Source organism: Balaenoptera borealis, assembly GCF_965194805.1.
Source record: "Balaenoptera borealis genome assembly, chromosome: 2".
Classification (NCBI taxonomy): Eukaryota; Metazoa; Chordata; class Mammalia; order Artiodactyla; family Balaenopteridae; genus Balaenoptera; species Balaenoptera borealis.
In genome coordinates this window covers 77396398-77412021 of record NC_138867.1, presented here as the reverse complement: position 1 = coordinate 77412021, position 15624 = coordinate 77396398, and the positions used below count along the sequence as shown (strand labels likewise).

Below are 15624 nucleotides of genomic sequence, written 5' to 3'. Positions count from 1 at the left end.
GGAAGGATAGGCCTTTAAATGTATACTTAGACTAAGCATTGGTGCTAATTCTTTGTTAGTTCAGGCAGCTTTATAATTTTCTTACTGCTAATTTGTGTACCAATAAAGGACAGTTGAATCAACATCTGTTTTTCAGTGAAAGGAAGTTTAACTCTCATGCAGAAAAAGCAGTATTTTCAGCATTTGTCATTTAAACAAATAGAAATGAGTTTAACAAAATGTTATTTTCAGACAAAGCACCAGATAAAATGTTTTATGCTGGTTTTATTCTCATTTTAACATCAAGTCCTCCCTCCAGTGGCTGCTGTTGCAGCATTTTTTCTTTTTTACCTTATTTTGAAAAAACAAGGAAAGTTATGATTTTTTTTTCCTCAAAATTAAAGCCCATTTTTGTGTCATGTTGAAAGACTGGCAGATGATCCTCTGTGGAAAATAGTCTATTGTGACTAGCTGAGCCTATCTTTTGGTAGTCACGGGGACAGATCATTCTGAAATGATTCTTCGTCCTCATCTTTTATTTTCAAGTTGCTTATAACTGGCTCTTATGCCAGCATTTTAAAATTTTAGTTGCTTGTATATCTTCAAAGGCAGATTTTACTTATGCTTACTAGTGGCAGTTACCAAGGAAAGAACAAAAACGTAATAGTTTATGTGTGTACTTGTATTTTAAAATATTTTATTATAAAGTTTTGGGATATTATTTTTAATACAGATTTTAACCATATTTACAGTTTATCTTTCTTTAATAGCTGGCGCAAAAGCTTTTGAGAAAATCAATTTTTATTCAAAATAGTAGTTCCATTCCCAAACAGGCAAGGAATCATTTGGGTTTTAGTAATATCATATTTTATTGACATATAGCTGCTCTGAAGTTTACTCAATACCTGTTTCCTTTTTCCTTATAACTGCTTCTTAGGTTCACTCACCAGTAGGACCCACAAATTTCTGACTAAATAGACAGGACTGGACTCCTAACATTATGTTTAAGAAAAATAACCCCCTGGGGCTTCCCTGGTGGCGCAACGATTAAGAATCCACCTGCCAATGCAGGGGACATGGTCTGGGAAGATCCCACATGCTGCGGAGCAACTAAGCCCGTGCACCACAAAAACTGAGCCTGCGCTCTAGAGCCCGTGAGCCACAACTACTGAGCCTGCGTACCACAGCTACCAAAGCCCGCGCACCTAGAGCCCGTGCTCGCACGCAATGAGAGAAGCCACTGCAATGAGAAGCTGGCTCACCGCAACGAAGAGTAGCCCCTGCTTGCTGCAACTAGAGAAAGCCCACACCCAGCAACAAAGACCCAACGCAGCCAAAAATAAAATAAATACAATAAATAAATTTACAAAAAAAAAAAAAATACCCCAAAGAACAATTTATAAAAGGCAGTGCTACTAAAATTAGTTATGTTATTCTTTTTCTTTTAGTGTTTTTCTTTATCATTTATTTTAAATATATCATTGATAAATAAAAAAGATTATATGCAGCCAGGGCCTGTGTGTGATTATATGTATATTATATACTGATTCAAAAGTAGCCCCCTATGTGTAATGCTTACATAAGTTATAGACCATAATAATATGATGAACAGCTCTAAATTCACCACTCAATCCAACACTCAAAACACTATCAACAATTTACAATGACCCCTGTGTTTCTATCAAGTTCATACCCCTCCCACCTTCCCAGTGGTAATCACTATTCTGGATTTTGTATTTTTCTCTTGATTTTTCTTAAGTTTTATCACCTAAATTGTGATACCAATAAATTGTTTTAGTTTACTTTGTTTTTGAGCTCTATATAAATGCTATTATAATTTATATAGTTTTCTGATTCTTGGTTGTTTAGTGTTAGTTATTTTTGGAACATTCATCTGTGTTTTTGAGTGTAGTTGTGGCTCATTCACTTTCACTGGTATATACTATTCATTCTATTAATATACCACAGTATATCTGCCCTGCTTTAATTGGAGAACAGTCTTTTCCAGTTGTGGTAGCCAGATTCTAAGATGGCCCCCAATAGTCTTTCCTTCTTGATATTCATGCCTTTGTGTAGACCTTTCTTACTTTGAATAGGGTTGCCGTCTGTGCCAGTAGAATATTGAGGAAGTGATGGTGAGAATTTTGCAGCTTTCTCCTTGATTTCCTGGCTCTCTCTGGAGAAAGCCAGAAGCCATGGCATGGTGATAGTCAAGCAGACCTGTGAAGAAGCCCATGTGGGGAGATACTGAGGCGTCTAGCAACAACCAGTACCAATAATTCATCTGTGTGAGTGAGCCACCTCTAGCCTCAGTCAGACTTTCAGATGGTTGTAGACCTTGCCAGTATATCTTTTTTTTTTGTAGTTTTACGTTTTACATTTTTTTTTTTTTTTAAAGAAACAAATTTTTTTTTAACTTATTTATTATTTATTTATTATTTATTTTTGGCTGTGTTGGGTCTTCGTTTCTGTGTGAGGGCTTTCTCTAGTTGTGGCAAGCGGGGGCCACTCTTCATCGCGGTGCGCGGGCCTCTCACTATCGCGGCCTCTCCTGTTGTGGAGCACAGGCTCCAGACGCGCAGGCTCAGTAGTTGTGGCTCACGGGCCTAGTTGCTCCGCGGCATGTGGGATCTTCCCAGACCAGGGCTCGAACCCGTGTCCCCTGCATTGGCAGGCAGATTCTCAACCACTGCGCCACCAGGGAAGCCCTACGTTTTACATTTTAATCTATGATCCATCCTTAGTTAAATTTTTTTAACTTTTTATTTTATATTGGAGTATAGCTGATTAATGATGTTGTGATAGTTTCAAGTGCACAGCAAAGGGACTCAGCCATACATATGCATGTATCCATTCTACCCCAAACTCCCCTCCCATCCAGGCTGCCACATAACATTAGGCAGAGCTCCCTATGCTATACAGTAGGTCCTTGTTGTTCATCTGTTTTAAATATAGCAGTGTGTACATGTCGATTGCAAACTCCCTAACTATCTCTTCCCCCCATTCTTCCCCCTGGTAATCATAAGTTCGTTCTCTAAGTCTGTGAGTCTGCTTTTGTTTTGTAAATAAGTTCATTTGTATCATTTCTTTTTAGATTCTTCATATAAGGGATATCATACGATATTCTCTTTCTCTGTCTGACATACTTCACTCAGTATGACAATCTCTAGGTCCATCCATGTTGCTGCAAATGGCATTTTGATTCTTTTTAATGGCTGAGTAATATTCCATTGTGTATATTTACCACATCTTCTTTATACATTCCTCTGTCGATGGACATTTAGGTTGCTTCCATGTCTTGGTATTGTAAACAGTGCTGCAATGAACGTTGGGGTGCATGTATCCTTTTGGACCATGTTTTTCTTTGGCTATATGCCCAGTAGTGGGATTGCAGGGTGATATGATAGCTCTATTTTTAGCTTTTTAAGGAACCTCCATACTGTTTTCCATAGCGGCTGTACCAATTTACATTCTCACCAACAGTGTAGGAGGGTTCCCTTCTCTTTACATCCTCTCCAGCATTTATTGTTTGTAGATTTTTTGATGATAGCTATTTTGACTGGTGTGAGGTGATATCTCATTGTAGTTTTGATTAACATTTCTCTAATAATTAGCGATGTTGAACATCTTTTCATGTGCCTCTTAGCCATCTGTATGTCTTCTTTGGAGAAATGTATATTTAGGTCTTCCACCCATGTTTTGATTGGGTTGTTTGTTTTGATGATACAAGAAACAATCACATTTACTATGGCATCAAAAATAATAAAATACCTAGGAATAAACCTACCTAAGGAGACAAAAGACCTGTACTTCAGAAACTATAAGATGCTGCTGAATGAAATCGAAGAAGACACAAATAGATGGAAAGATATACCATGTTCTTGGATTAGAAAAATCAGTTTTGTCAAAATGACTACACTACCCCAGGCAACCTACAGATTCAGTACAATCCCTATCAAATTACCAAGGGCATTTTTCACAGAACTAGAACAAAAAAATCTTAAAATGTGTATGGAGACACAAAAGACCTAGAATAGCCAAAGTGATCTTGAGAAAGAAAAACAGCTGGAGAAATCAGGATCCCTGACTTCAGACTATACTCCAAAGCTACAGTAATCAAAATAGTATGGTACTGGCACAAAAACAGAGATATAGATCAATGGAACAGGATAGAAAGCCCAGAAATAAACCCACACACCTCATGCATCTATGGTCAATTTGTGACAAAGGAGGCAAGAATATACACTGGAGAAAAGACAGCTCTGTTCAATAAGTGGTGCTGGGAAAACTGGACATCTACATGTAAAAGAATGAAACTAGAACACTCCCTAACACCATACACAAAAATAAACTCAAAATGGATTAAAGACCTATATGTGACACTATAAAACTCCTAGACACTATAAAACTCCTAGAGGAAAACATAGGCAGAACACTCTATGACATAAATCCCAGCAATATCTTTTTCAATCCATCTCCCAGAATATTGGAAATAGAAACAAAAATAAACAAATGGGACCATTAAACTCAAAAGCTTTTCTACAACAAAGGAAACCATAAACAAAATGAAAAGACAACCCACAGATTGGGAGAAAATATTTGCAAATGATGTGACCGACAAGGGATTAGTCACCAACATTTGCCAGTATATCTTGACTGCAACCTCATGAATCTGAGCCAGAACCTCCCAGCTGAGCTGCTTCCAAATTTCTGATCCATATTACCTGTGGGAGATTATAAATGTTTACTGTTTTTGGCAACTACATTTTGAGGTAATTTGTTATTCAGCTATAGGTAATGTATAAACTGGCTTTTTTTGATGATATGATGATATGTATCCTTTGGGACCAAATTTTCTGAACATTTTTATACCCATCTCCAGATACACATATACAAGACCAAGTAGTGGACCAGGATGTAAGATTACTGGGTTGAAGATTATGAGAATGTTTAACCTGGATATCTTATGCCAATTTTTCTAAGTGGTTGTATTAATTTATATTTTGATCAGCACTGTAAATAAAAGTCTCCATTATACCCAGTTCTTTTTAACTTTGGGTATTGTCACTTCTTAATATTTTCTAGCCTAGTGAGTGTAAAATAATATCTCTTTTGTAAATATCTAAATTGTATTTCCTGCCCCAACATCAAAACCGTAGTCTCCCATAATTTCCCCTAAAAAGTTTAAAGTTTTGCTTTTTGCATTTATTCTCTTAATCCATTCAAAATTGATATCTATCTATGGAATGAGGTGGGTATCTAATTTCAGTTTTTACAACGTAGTTAACCAGTTGTTCCACTTACTGAAAAGTTCACCCTTTGCTCAGTGATATGTCAGTGTCATCTGTGTCACATGAATCTGTTATGTGGGTCTGCTTTGGAGTTTTATTCTATTGGTCAACTTGCCTATTCTAGTACTAATCATATACTGTCTTAATTACTGTGATACCTGATGAGGCAGGTCTTCCTATCATATTTTTCTTTTTTAGGAGTGTCTTAGTTTTCTTGGCCGATGTTCTTCCATATAAAATTTTGAACTTGTTTTCAAGATTTGTGGAAAAACTCTTAGGTTTGAGTGGAATTATATTGAATCCATTTATCAATTAGAGAAAAATTTGATACTTTCACAGTATTGAGTCCTTCTGTCCATGAATATGGTATATCTCATCATGCATTTCAGTCTTCTTTATTGTCTGTTAGTAACATTTTATCATTTTTTGCACATCGTTTTAACATAACTTTTGTTAGATCTATTCTTACTATGTAAATTATTTTTTGCTGTTAAAAATGATGTCTTTTTAAAAAAAAACACAACTGTGCCTTATAACTGATTGTTGCTGGTATTTATAAATACACTTTATTTTTATATATAAATTGCTTTAGACATCTTGCTAAATTCTCTTTTTATTCCTAATGTAGAGATTCTTCTTATTTTTTTATTTTTGAAAATCTTATTTTTCGATTTTTTGTTTTATATAATCATATCATCTGAAGGTAATGGTGACTTTGTGTTCCTATTTTCAATCCTTATACATTTTTATTTATTTTTTCATATCTTCTTATACTGGCTAGAACCTCCAAAAAACTTTGACTAGAAGTGGTAATAGTAAAGTGGTAATGAAGGGCATTCTTTCCTGATAAGTGATTTTAAAGAGAATGTTCCTAGTAATTTACCATGGAGAGTAATTTTACTGTAATTTTTTTGAACCTCTCTATCATGTTACGGACCTTCTTTTTTATTCCTAGTTTGCTATTACTTATCTTCCAAAAGTGAGTATTGAGTTTTATCAAATACTTTTCTGCAGGTATTGAAGTTATTATTGTTTTCATCCTTTATGTTAATTTAGTGAGTAACATTTGTAGATATGGTAATGTTTTGTAATGTACTTTCTGAGTTTAGTTATTCTCAACAGGAGAGTTCCTCAGGAAACTTAACTATAATGTTGGAAGTAAAGTCTAGTTGTAAAATTCTTTACTCTCATGATCATAGGAAAGGATTCTACTACTTTGTGCTTATGTAGACAATAGTAATGAAAGCCATCTGGCATACTGTGTTTAAGCATAGGTCTAATAATATAAATGGGTTATCATTCCACACAGTGTCCTTGTGCTGACAACTTTAGTGCCACAGAGTTAACTTCCTGTAATTAATAGTGTGGCTAAGTGATGGTTGTTTTAGTGGGGGAAAAATATTTTGTGGAAGCCAGGAGGGTTCAAAGCTCTTTGTTTTTGGAATAAGAGAATTTTGCTGCCTCAAATCCTTTTTTAATTTAGTCAAGTTACAATATGAATTGTGTTTATTGTTTTCTGTATAAAGTAAATAGCCACTGTAACTAATACTGTAGTTTAGAAAGGTGATTTGAAGTTTCACATTTCTAATTCTCTTTATTTAACATCAGATATTTGTAGTATCCCAGCAATAGAGAGTCTTCCCAAGTCTTTCTGAGTTCATCACCTGTTGGTCTCAGGATGTGGTCATTTTTGAAATATGGTACAGACATTAAATTCTAGAAAGTACTATCACTTCATAAAGAATTGGGAAAGTCCAGAAGCCAAAAAAAAAAAAAATCATTCATTCTGAAGGCACTTAAGTGGTAACATTCCCAGTTGTTAACACATTTAAGTAAAGTCAGGCTTTACAGATATTTTCCCCTTAAATAAACAATAAGGAGTGCACTGTCAGTAGACACTGGATATGAGTGGTACTTAAATGCCTATTTGCAGTACAACTGTGGTCTCCACAAAGCTTAACTTTGCCATTAAACTTTATTGCTGGTGTTATTAGTATAGCTCACCAGGCATCAGAATAAATTGCTTGATTATATGCTCAAGTTTTTCCTTCATTTTTATTTTTCCCTATAGTATGTGGTACATTTCTAACTTTGAAGTCAGTTAGTATTATGTGTGGGATCAGTTGCAATAATAATAGTAATAATAATGCAATTATTACCAAATTTCAGTCCTTATTAGAAATTGGGTAAAATTGGGATACTCTTAGGTGGTATGTGGCCGAAGAATTAACAAATCACGACCAAAGTGAATCAGTGCTTCTGACCAGATTCTCACTGGAAGATGTATGTAAGGGATAGGGACAGGCCAGGGAGGCAAATTATCATTAACAGAGAATCCTCAGTGCACAGAACTAGAACAAGCTAGACTAGAGTACTGTGGTTTACAAAAACTTTATATATAATGTTCACCTTTTATACCTAGGAAATAATGTATTTGCCCCCAGTGTCTAGATAGAGTAGGCCTAGATGGCTGCCAGCCTGGCTCTGGTGGAAGGGATGATAGGGACATTTGAAGAGAGAAGTTCTTTAAGTGAGTCTGCCTGAAGTCCACTTAACAATTTTTTTTTCATGGAAGGAAAGGAGAAGAATGAATGAAATGGTCAAGCCTCCTCCCTTTTGAGACTGTGCCTTGACCTTTGGCATGGTAACTTTAAAGAAGAGATGGGAGAGAGAGAGCCACTTAATACACAGTGAGGAATACTGCTCCAGTGTAAACATATCTCTTTTGGACTATCGGAATCATCACCTCAAAAAGAAACTTAAGTACCCACTGGCAATCACTTCTCATTCTCTCCCCCACCCCAACTCCCCAAAACTGTTTATTAATCTGCTTTCTGTTTCAGTGGATTTGCCTGTTCTAGACATTTCATATAAATGGAATCATATGCTATGTGGTCTTTCTTTCGCTTATCATGTTTTCATTGTCGTTCATGTTGTAGCATATGTCACTACTTCATTCTTTTTTTTAATTAGTGAGTACTATTCTGTTATATGGATATATACCACATTTTGTGTATCCAGCTGTCACTTGATAGACATTTAAGTTGTTTCTGCTTTTTGGCAATTATGAATAATACTTCTGTAAACATTTATGTATAAGTTGTGGTATGGACATGTGTTTTCATTCCTCTTAGGTATGTAGCTGGAAGTGGAATTGCTGGGTCTTTTGGTAAATCTATGTTTAACATTTTGAGGAACTGCCAAACTGTTTTCGTGAGTGGCTACACCAGTTTACATTCCTTCTAACAATGGATGAGGGTTCCAGTTTCTCCACATTCTCACCAGCATTTGTTTTTCTCTTTCTTGTTGCTTACAGCCATGATATAGGGTGTGAAGTGGTATCTTACTGTGGTTTTGATTTGCATTTTCATAATGACTAATGATGCTGAGCATATCTTTTTTGTGCTTTTTGGTCATTTGTATATCTTCTTTGGAGAGATGTGTATTCATATCCTTTGTCAGTTTTTAAAATTAGGTTGTCTTTTTATTGTTGAGTTGCTAGTGTTCTTTATATATTCAGGATATATAAAGTCTGGATATATAAAATCTTAGCATCAGAACTTTTTTTGTTTAATTTGCAGAAAAATCATTTAGAAAAGTACATTGTTGCAGCTTGGATTTTTCAGAAGCAGATGCTGAGACAAAATTTGGAGTGCAAGGTGTTTATTAGAGATCGAACCTCAACCAACCTGGCAGTGACCTCTGGAGCAAATAGTGCCTGTCAGGCTTCTCCTGCATCAGGCTGAAATGGCTGGGCCTTTGTTTCCCCGCTTGGTTCAGTCAGATCCTGAGGGTCAGTCAACCTGGGAAAGGCATGACCTTGAGTGAGGCAGTGCTTTGCATCTGAGGCTGACTCTTAAGTGGTGAACAGCTTGGGGCTGTTTGCTGAGTGTACTCCCTGCTACTGAGCAGCAAGTTCCCCTTGAAGGGGGATGGTGGGGGCAGAGAGCGGGTCATCTTAGTGTCTACAACATGCATATTATATTTTAAAATTCAGGTTGAACTTTGAGTTCACAAAGTTGGGCACAGATGCTTGTAAGAGTAGTTATGGAATGAGAAAATTTGGTTCACGCTTTGCAAATATGTTATTACTGTTATTTCATGGTATTGGCTACTTTTAAATCTTATGAAGATAGTTTCTGCTTGGTCAATTTGGCCTGGAGGTATGTACATTCATAACATTAGCTATATTTTATTGTTCATGTTTATCATAGAGTCTCTTAAGTAGCTAATGACATTTTAATTTGACCCCTATAAAAGATACTATTTGTTTGATATACTCTGTTTTTCTAAAATTTTGAGCATATCTCCTTTTTGAGAATTATTTTGTCCTCTGCCATAGCTCTGCTATTTCTGTTCCGTATTATGAAAACTTCATAAAAGGCTACTTAAATTATTTTTTCTTTTGTGAGGCTTCAAAATTGAGGGTTATCTAAAGAATTGTCTTAGCCATGTTTAATTTCTTAGATTCAGTTTTAGCATTGTCTTGCAGATATTCTAAGGTTTTCACTCTAGCCTTGTTGAGTTTCTGTCTTTTTGCAAACCAGAAAGCAATATGAAACCTAACCAGATGACTACCAAGCTCGGAACCTGTTAAAAAGACACAGTAGTACAATATTAGTTTCTTCTAAAATCTTTGTATTTGATATTCCTTAACTTTTGACTCTTCCTTTTAGATGCTTGATTTGCCAAAGTACTGTGAGGAATGATGGGGAGTAATTTTTTTTTTAATAGTTGTGTAACAAACTTGATGAGTAGTTTGTTTCAGTTTGTTTCCAGTTTAAGGATTACATTTTTTATTGATTTATTAAATTTTTTTATTATAGTACAGTTGATTTACAATATTGTGTTAGTTTCAGGTGTGCAGCAAAATGATTCAGTTATATATATATATATTTTTTTTTTCAGATTATTTTCCATTAAAGGTTATTACAAGATATTGAATATAGTTTCCTATGCTATACAGTAAATCCTTGTCACTTATTTATTTTATGTAGTTTGTATTTGTTAATCCCATACTCCTAAATTATCCTTCCCCCCCTCCATTTCCCTTTTGGTAACTATAAATTTGTTTTCTATGTCTGTTTCTGTTTTGTATATCGATTCATTTGTTTTATTTTTTGATTCCACATATACGTGGTACCATATAATATTTCTTTCTCTGTCTAACTTGCTTCACTAAGTATAATATTCTGTAGGTCTATCCATGTTGCTGCAAATGGCAATATTTCATTCTTTTTTATGGCTGAGGAGTATTCTATTATGATGGGGAGTAATTTTTATCAATCTTAATTCTGAATAGCAAACCAAATAGGCTGAGACAATTTTGGTGGACAGCTTTTGTCTGTATATATGTAATCAACTTCCTCCAACTTGCCTAAACTCCAAATTGTAATACTCCCTGATGACATAAATTAGTACACAAGAGTGAAAACCTTTTGTAGGATAAAGAAACTGGAATTATTTTCCTAGTTGAAGTTGAGTAGTTTGACTCTATCAGCCAATTGTGGCAGTGACTTAATAAGATAATGGATGTGAAAGGACTTGGTGACTTTGTAACATGTGCATTTGGGAGATAGTTGGAATAGTGTTCTTTTTTGGACACAACTTTAATCTGAATGAAGGTAGGACTCACATACTTGAACTTTTCCAGACATACATTTTAATAAGATTAGACAAGATTATAAACAAATTATATTAAAAATTAATTTAAGTTCCATTATAATTATGTTCAGTATAGCCTTGGAAACCCAAGTCAACTCAACAAGTACTTATTATGGGGCTTAATTGTTTATTCTAAGAATTCACCCAAATGATGCACATTGAAAGTTTCTCATTCCTATAAGCTGGATGATGAGAATATCCTTTTTGGCGTTTGAGCACATAGTAATTGGAACTAAATTATTTCTAATGTTATGTGGATTACTAATATTTATAAAGGAATTTATAGTTTGTAAAATGTTTTTGTCTACATTTTTTCGTATAATCTTCATAATCACCCTGTAAAGGGAAGTGCTCTTATTTTCTTTGTTATTCCCATTACTTAGGTTAGAGAAGTTGTGACTTTCTCAAGATCACTCAGCCACTAGGTGGTGGAATTGAGGCTAAAAACCTGAATTTCTCATCCCAAACCTAAAACATCACTTTGCTTGAGAAACTAAGGAATTACTTTAGGTGTGTTTGGATTGGAACAAGATATTCCTACTCTGAGCTAAACCTTGACCCACATATAGATTACATTCTCTGTAGAAGCCACCATTTTCTATGCACTAAGAGCCCATATTACCCTGGGCCTTGTCTTCCATGTCTTCTTCAGCCTGATGCCCTTATTCTTCTTTAGCCTCTTCCCCAGTGTCCATATGTCTGTACACAAACACACACACACACACACACACACACACACACACACTATCACACACCCTCTCTCTCCAAAACATACATTTTTCACACTATTGACTCAGAACTATAAACTGTCCAGGATTGTTATGAACTAACCTTTGCTGATGAGGAACTTCTGAGTAACATGCATATTTTAGCTGTAATTTGGGTAGATGTTTTGGTTCTTCTTAAATCTCTGGTACCGGTTCAATTACTGTGTTTCTGATTGCAAGTAAGCTTTCATGAGCTGGATTTCAGAGCCTGACTTAGCGTAGATTCTTTGGGGGACCAAACCAGCTCCAGGGGTTCCAGGGACTTAACCCAATTTTACTTGTCCTGTGATATGTTTTGTACTTTCATCATTGCATTCAGAATGTGAGGTGGAAAGGCCTTCTGTTGCAAAATAATCTATATCTAGGTCCTATTTAATACCTGCCTAAAAACAAACAGATGTAGGAAACTAAGGCTTCTGTGTATCTTTGTGTACATTTTATAAGTGCTCATGCCATATTTTGAGCAAATAGGGCAAATAAGAAATATTCTACTGTTTCATGTTTTGAAATGCTCACTGGATAAAGATTACACATGACAAGTTATTTATAGCTTTATTTATACATGGTAGATTCTCTGTTGGAACCATAGAAAGGAAGAAGATATGATAATTGCTTTGTGTAGTTCGCAGAATGAAATCGCAAACTGAGATGTTTTGAATCTAGTTTATATTGTAAACCATTTCTAGGAAACCATATTTAAACAGCAGTGGTTATCATGAAGTATACAGCATGTCAACTGTGTCGCAGTTCACATCAGTAAAAACCTTCCACCACTTTATTCCCTATAACCTAACCTCCATCAGATAATACTAAATAAACTATGTCGAGTGCACGTATTAATATATATATATCAAATGTATCAAATGGCTTGCTGGCTGCATTTGCAGTAGTGTTTATCTATGGTCATGCATGTTATAACTCTGAATTTTTATGAGGAAAACTAAATTGAGAATTTATAATGTTACTGATTTAGTTTCACCAGCTGTGCCACAGCCAAGGAAAATAACTCAAGAAGATAAAAATCTAACAGTGAATAAGAAGGCGATAGGCAATTTGCTTCATGCTTACCTGCTTCGTATCTGCTACTATAAAGTTTAGGGTCAAAGATAGTAGTTCATAGTCTCCTAACTTATATATCATCACTTCAGTGAATTGCAACGTGTGTTTTTGGGTTGTCTTGTATAAAATAAGCATAATGATTTTTAATTGATATTTGATCTTGGGAGTCTTGAAAATGATTTTTTAAAATGTGAATTGTATTTTTTCCCTATATCTCTTACTCATTTATTTGTGAATTTGACAAATATTCATTGAGCTCCACAATGTATCAGACATTGTGCTAGGGACAGTCATGATACCTGTCCTCATGAAGATCAAAGTCTTAAAGGGGGAATGTGTTACTAAACATTGTAGAGCAGTTAGAGCTTTTTTTCAAGTTTTATTGAGATATAATTGACATATAACATTATGTGCATTTAAGACATATCATGTGATGATTTGATTTATGTATGTTTTTCAAAATGATTACCACAATAAGGTTAGTTAACACATCACCTCACATAGTTACTTTTTTTGTTTTGTTTTGTGGTGAGAACTTTTAAGACCTACTCTCTTAGCAACTTTCAAGTATACAGCACAGTATTGTTAACTTTAGTCACCATACTGTACATTAGATCCCCAGAATTTTAAAATATGAATCTTGAAAATGACTCTAGCATCAAAACTATTTTATAATTTCACCTTCAGTGAAACAATCACAATGAAATAATAATATAAATTGTTCTGTTTAGAAATTAGACAATTTGAGGCCAGTGAAAAATAATCTAACAGTTTACATTTAGAAGAGAACTCAATTGGCAGAGGGATAGAGTAAAAAAATGCAAGAAGTCTCCTATAGATAGTTAATTTGGTTTTGGAATTGTTAGCAAAGAGCACTGTATGGAATCTCTATCATTATGAACATTTCTATTTCATTTCTGCTACAGGATGGTAGATAATAAGGAGTTGCCAGTGAAACTTGTACACAAACTTGTGGGACTTGACAGATAAAACTAATTCCTGAATGTAAATAGATAACCCTTACAAATATTGCTTTTTTTATAACAGTGTTGTAATGATCAGTCTGGGTCTCATATATTTTATTTGTGGCAATTTGGTAGTTTCATTTGGTCATGAGAGAGTAAGCCCCACCTGGGCTGTGACCATGTTTTACTCACCATTGCACCCTGGTGTCTTGCACATTGCCCACCCTATAGACAAAAAATATGTGTCTTGAAGGAATATAGACATATTTCATCCATGTAGAATTTACAGAGTTTTGAGTTACCTTATTCACAGAAGAAAAACAACAACTACTTCCATGCTAAGTGAAAATGCTTTCCCAGTCAAAAATAGTCTCATATTTTAGTTATTCCTAGGTTAGGAAACCTCACATTATTGAGAAGCAGTAATACCACTAGTAATAGCAACGATCAGCTGTACACACCTTCTGTAATATTACTTCTCAACCACTATTATATGAGCTACACTTTACAAATGAGGAATCTGAAGATTTTTGGATATTAAGTGACTTGTCCCTGGCCACAGAGCTGTTATTAAGTAGTGAAGCTAGGATACATTTACAACATATAAAAAATATAAACCAACATGTGTTGGACACTTAATTACGCATCAGGCACTATACTAAATGTTCTACATTTAACCTCATTGTAACACCATGAGGGAAACATGATTATCATTTACATTTTACATATGTGGAAAGCGAGGCTTAGAGAAGTTAAATAATTTGTCAAGGACACATGGCTAGTTAGTAGTAAAGCCAGAGGGCCCTTCCTCTTATACTACCCCACCTACAGTTAGAATTGAGATAAGGGCAGCATTGATTTATGACCCTGGGAATGTTCATAGTTTAAAAATATTATTTTAAGTATTATTATTATTATTTTAAAGCATTTCCTGCCGTACTCTGTTAATTATAAAAATGCCTCAGTTTTTAAAGATAATTGTACAATATACCTCTGAGTGGAAACTGAAGTTTGCTTTTTGGGTAGTAAGTAAATCAGTCAGAAGAATATTCAGTCTTGTTTATCGCAGTTTTTATTTAATTTCCTTAGAGTATGGACTGACTGTTTTAATTTCATTTAATTTTTTTCCACTGTATATGTTGCATTTTTTTCTTTTAAACTTTAGGAATAGTGTTTTGTTTTTTTTTCCCTGTTTGTGGCCACCCTGGGAGAAACTATTTATAGTTTAAAAGCCTTCCTTTTGGCCAAAGCAGAGCAGCATTAGATTTCAATAAATCGTAACTTTATATTAGGATTGTTTACTGGAGTGCCATTTATAGAGTATGGCTTCCAGACATAGAATTTGACATAGTTTTTTTTTAAAAAGGGCTAATTTTTCCCCTTAAAGTTGTATTTTGAATTACACTAGAGGTAATTTATGGCTACCTTATGTATTTTTCTCCTTCTGCCTGTCTGCATGTCCCAGGAAAAAAATATTCTGACCTTGTACATGACATGCTGACAGTTTATTTTAAAAGAAATGTCAAGTTTTAGAAAGTACATGGAGATATTTTTAAAAACATTAGATAATAGGGAACTACACCTAAATAGTAAGTTTAGCTCAATTCAGTTTAGCAGCATTAGGTGTCTGTGTGTATAAGGTGTTGTGTTTGGTGTTATGAGAGACATCAAGATGACAAAAAGTTGATACCTTTATCCTGGGGCTTGTAATCTGTTAGGTGACCCAGACAAATACATAAATAACTATAATGCAAGGCAGGCTATGATAAGTACTACGGTATAGGCATCAACAAAGTGCAAGGGGAAATCAGGATAGAGAGATTAATTCCAATTGGGAGGATCTAGGATGTTCTCATGGAGTAGGTAGGATTGAGTAGAGCTTAATTTATTGCTTTCATT

The 15624-nt window shown here is 34.8% G+C and overlaps 1 protein-coding gene and 1 long non-coding RNA gene across 12 annotated transcripts in view; one reads left to right on the top strand and one right to left on the bottom strand.

Annotated features, from left to right (window-relative positions):
* The window catches only part of ARB2A (ARB2 cotranscriptional regulator A), a 430201-nt gene that overhangs the window by 17102 nt on the left and 397475 nt on the right, over positions 1-15624 (top strand). The gene's annotated exons all lie outside the window — the stretch shown is intronic.
* LOC309622598 lies at positions 989-15622 on the bottom strand. Its single transcript, XR_014241014.1, has 2 exons — positions 11664-15622; positions 989-11633 (listed from the first exon to the last, which is right to left on the bottom strand). It is a non-coding gene; the product is annotated as an uncharacterized lncRNA (long non-coding RNA).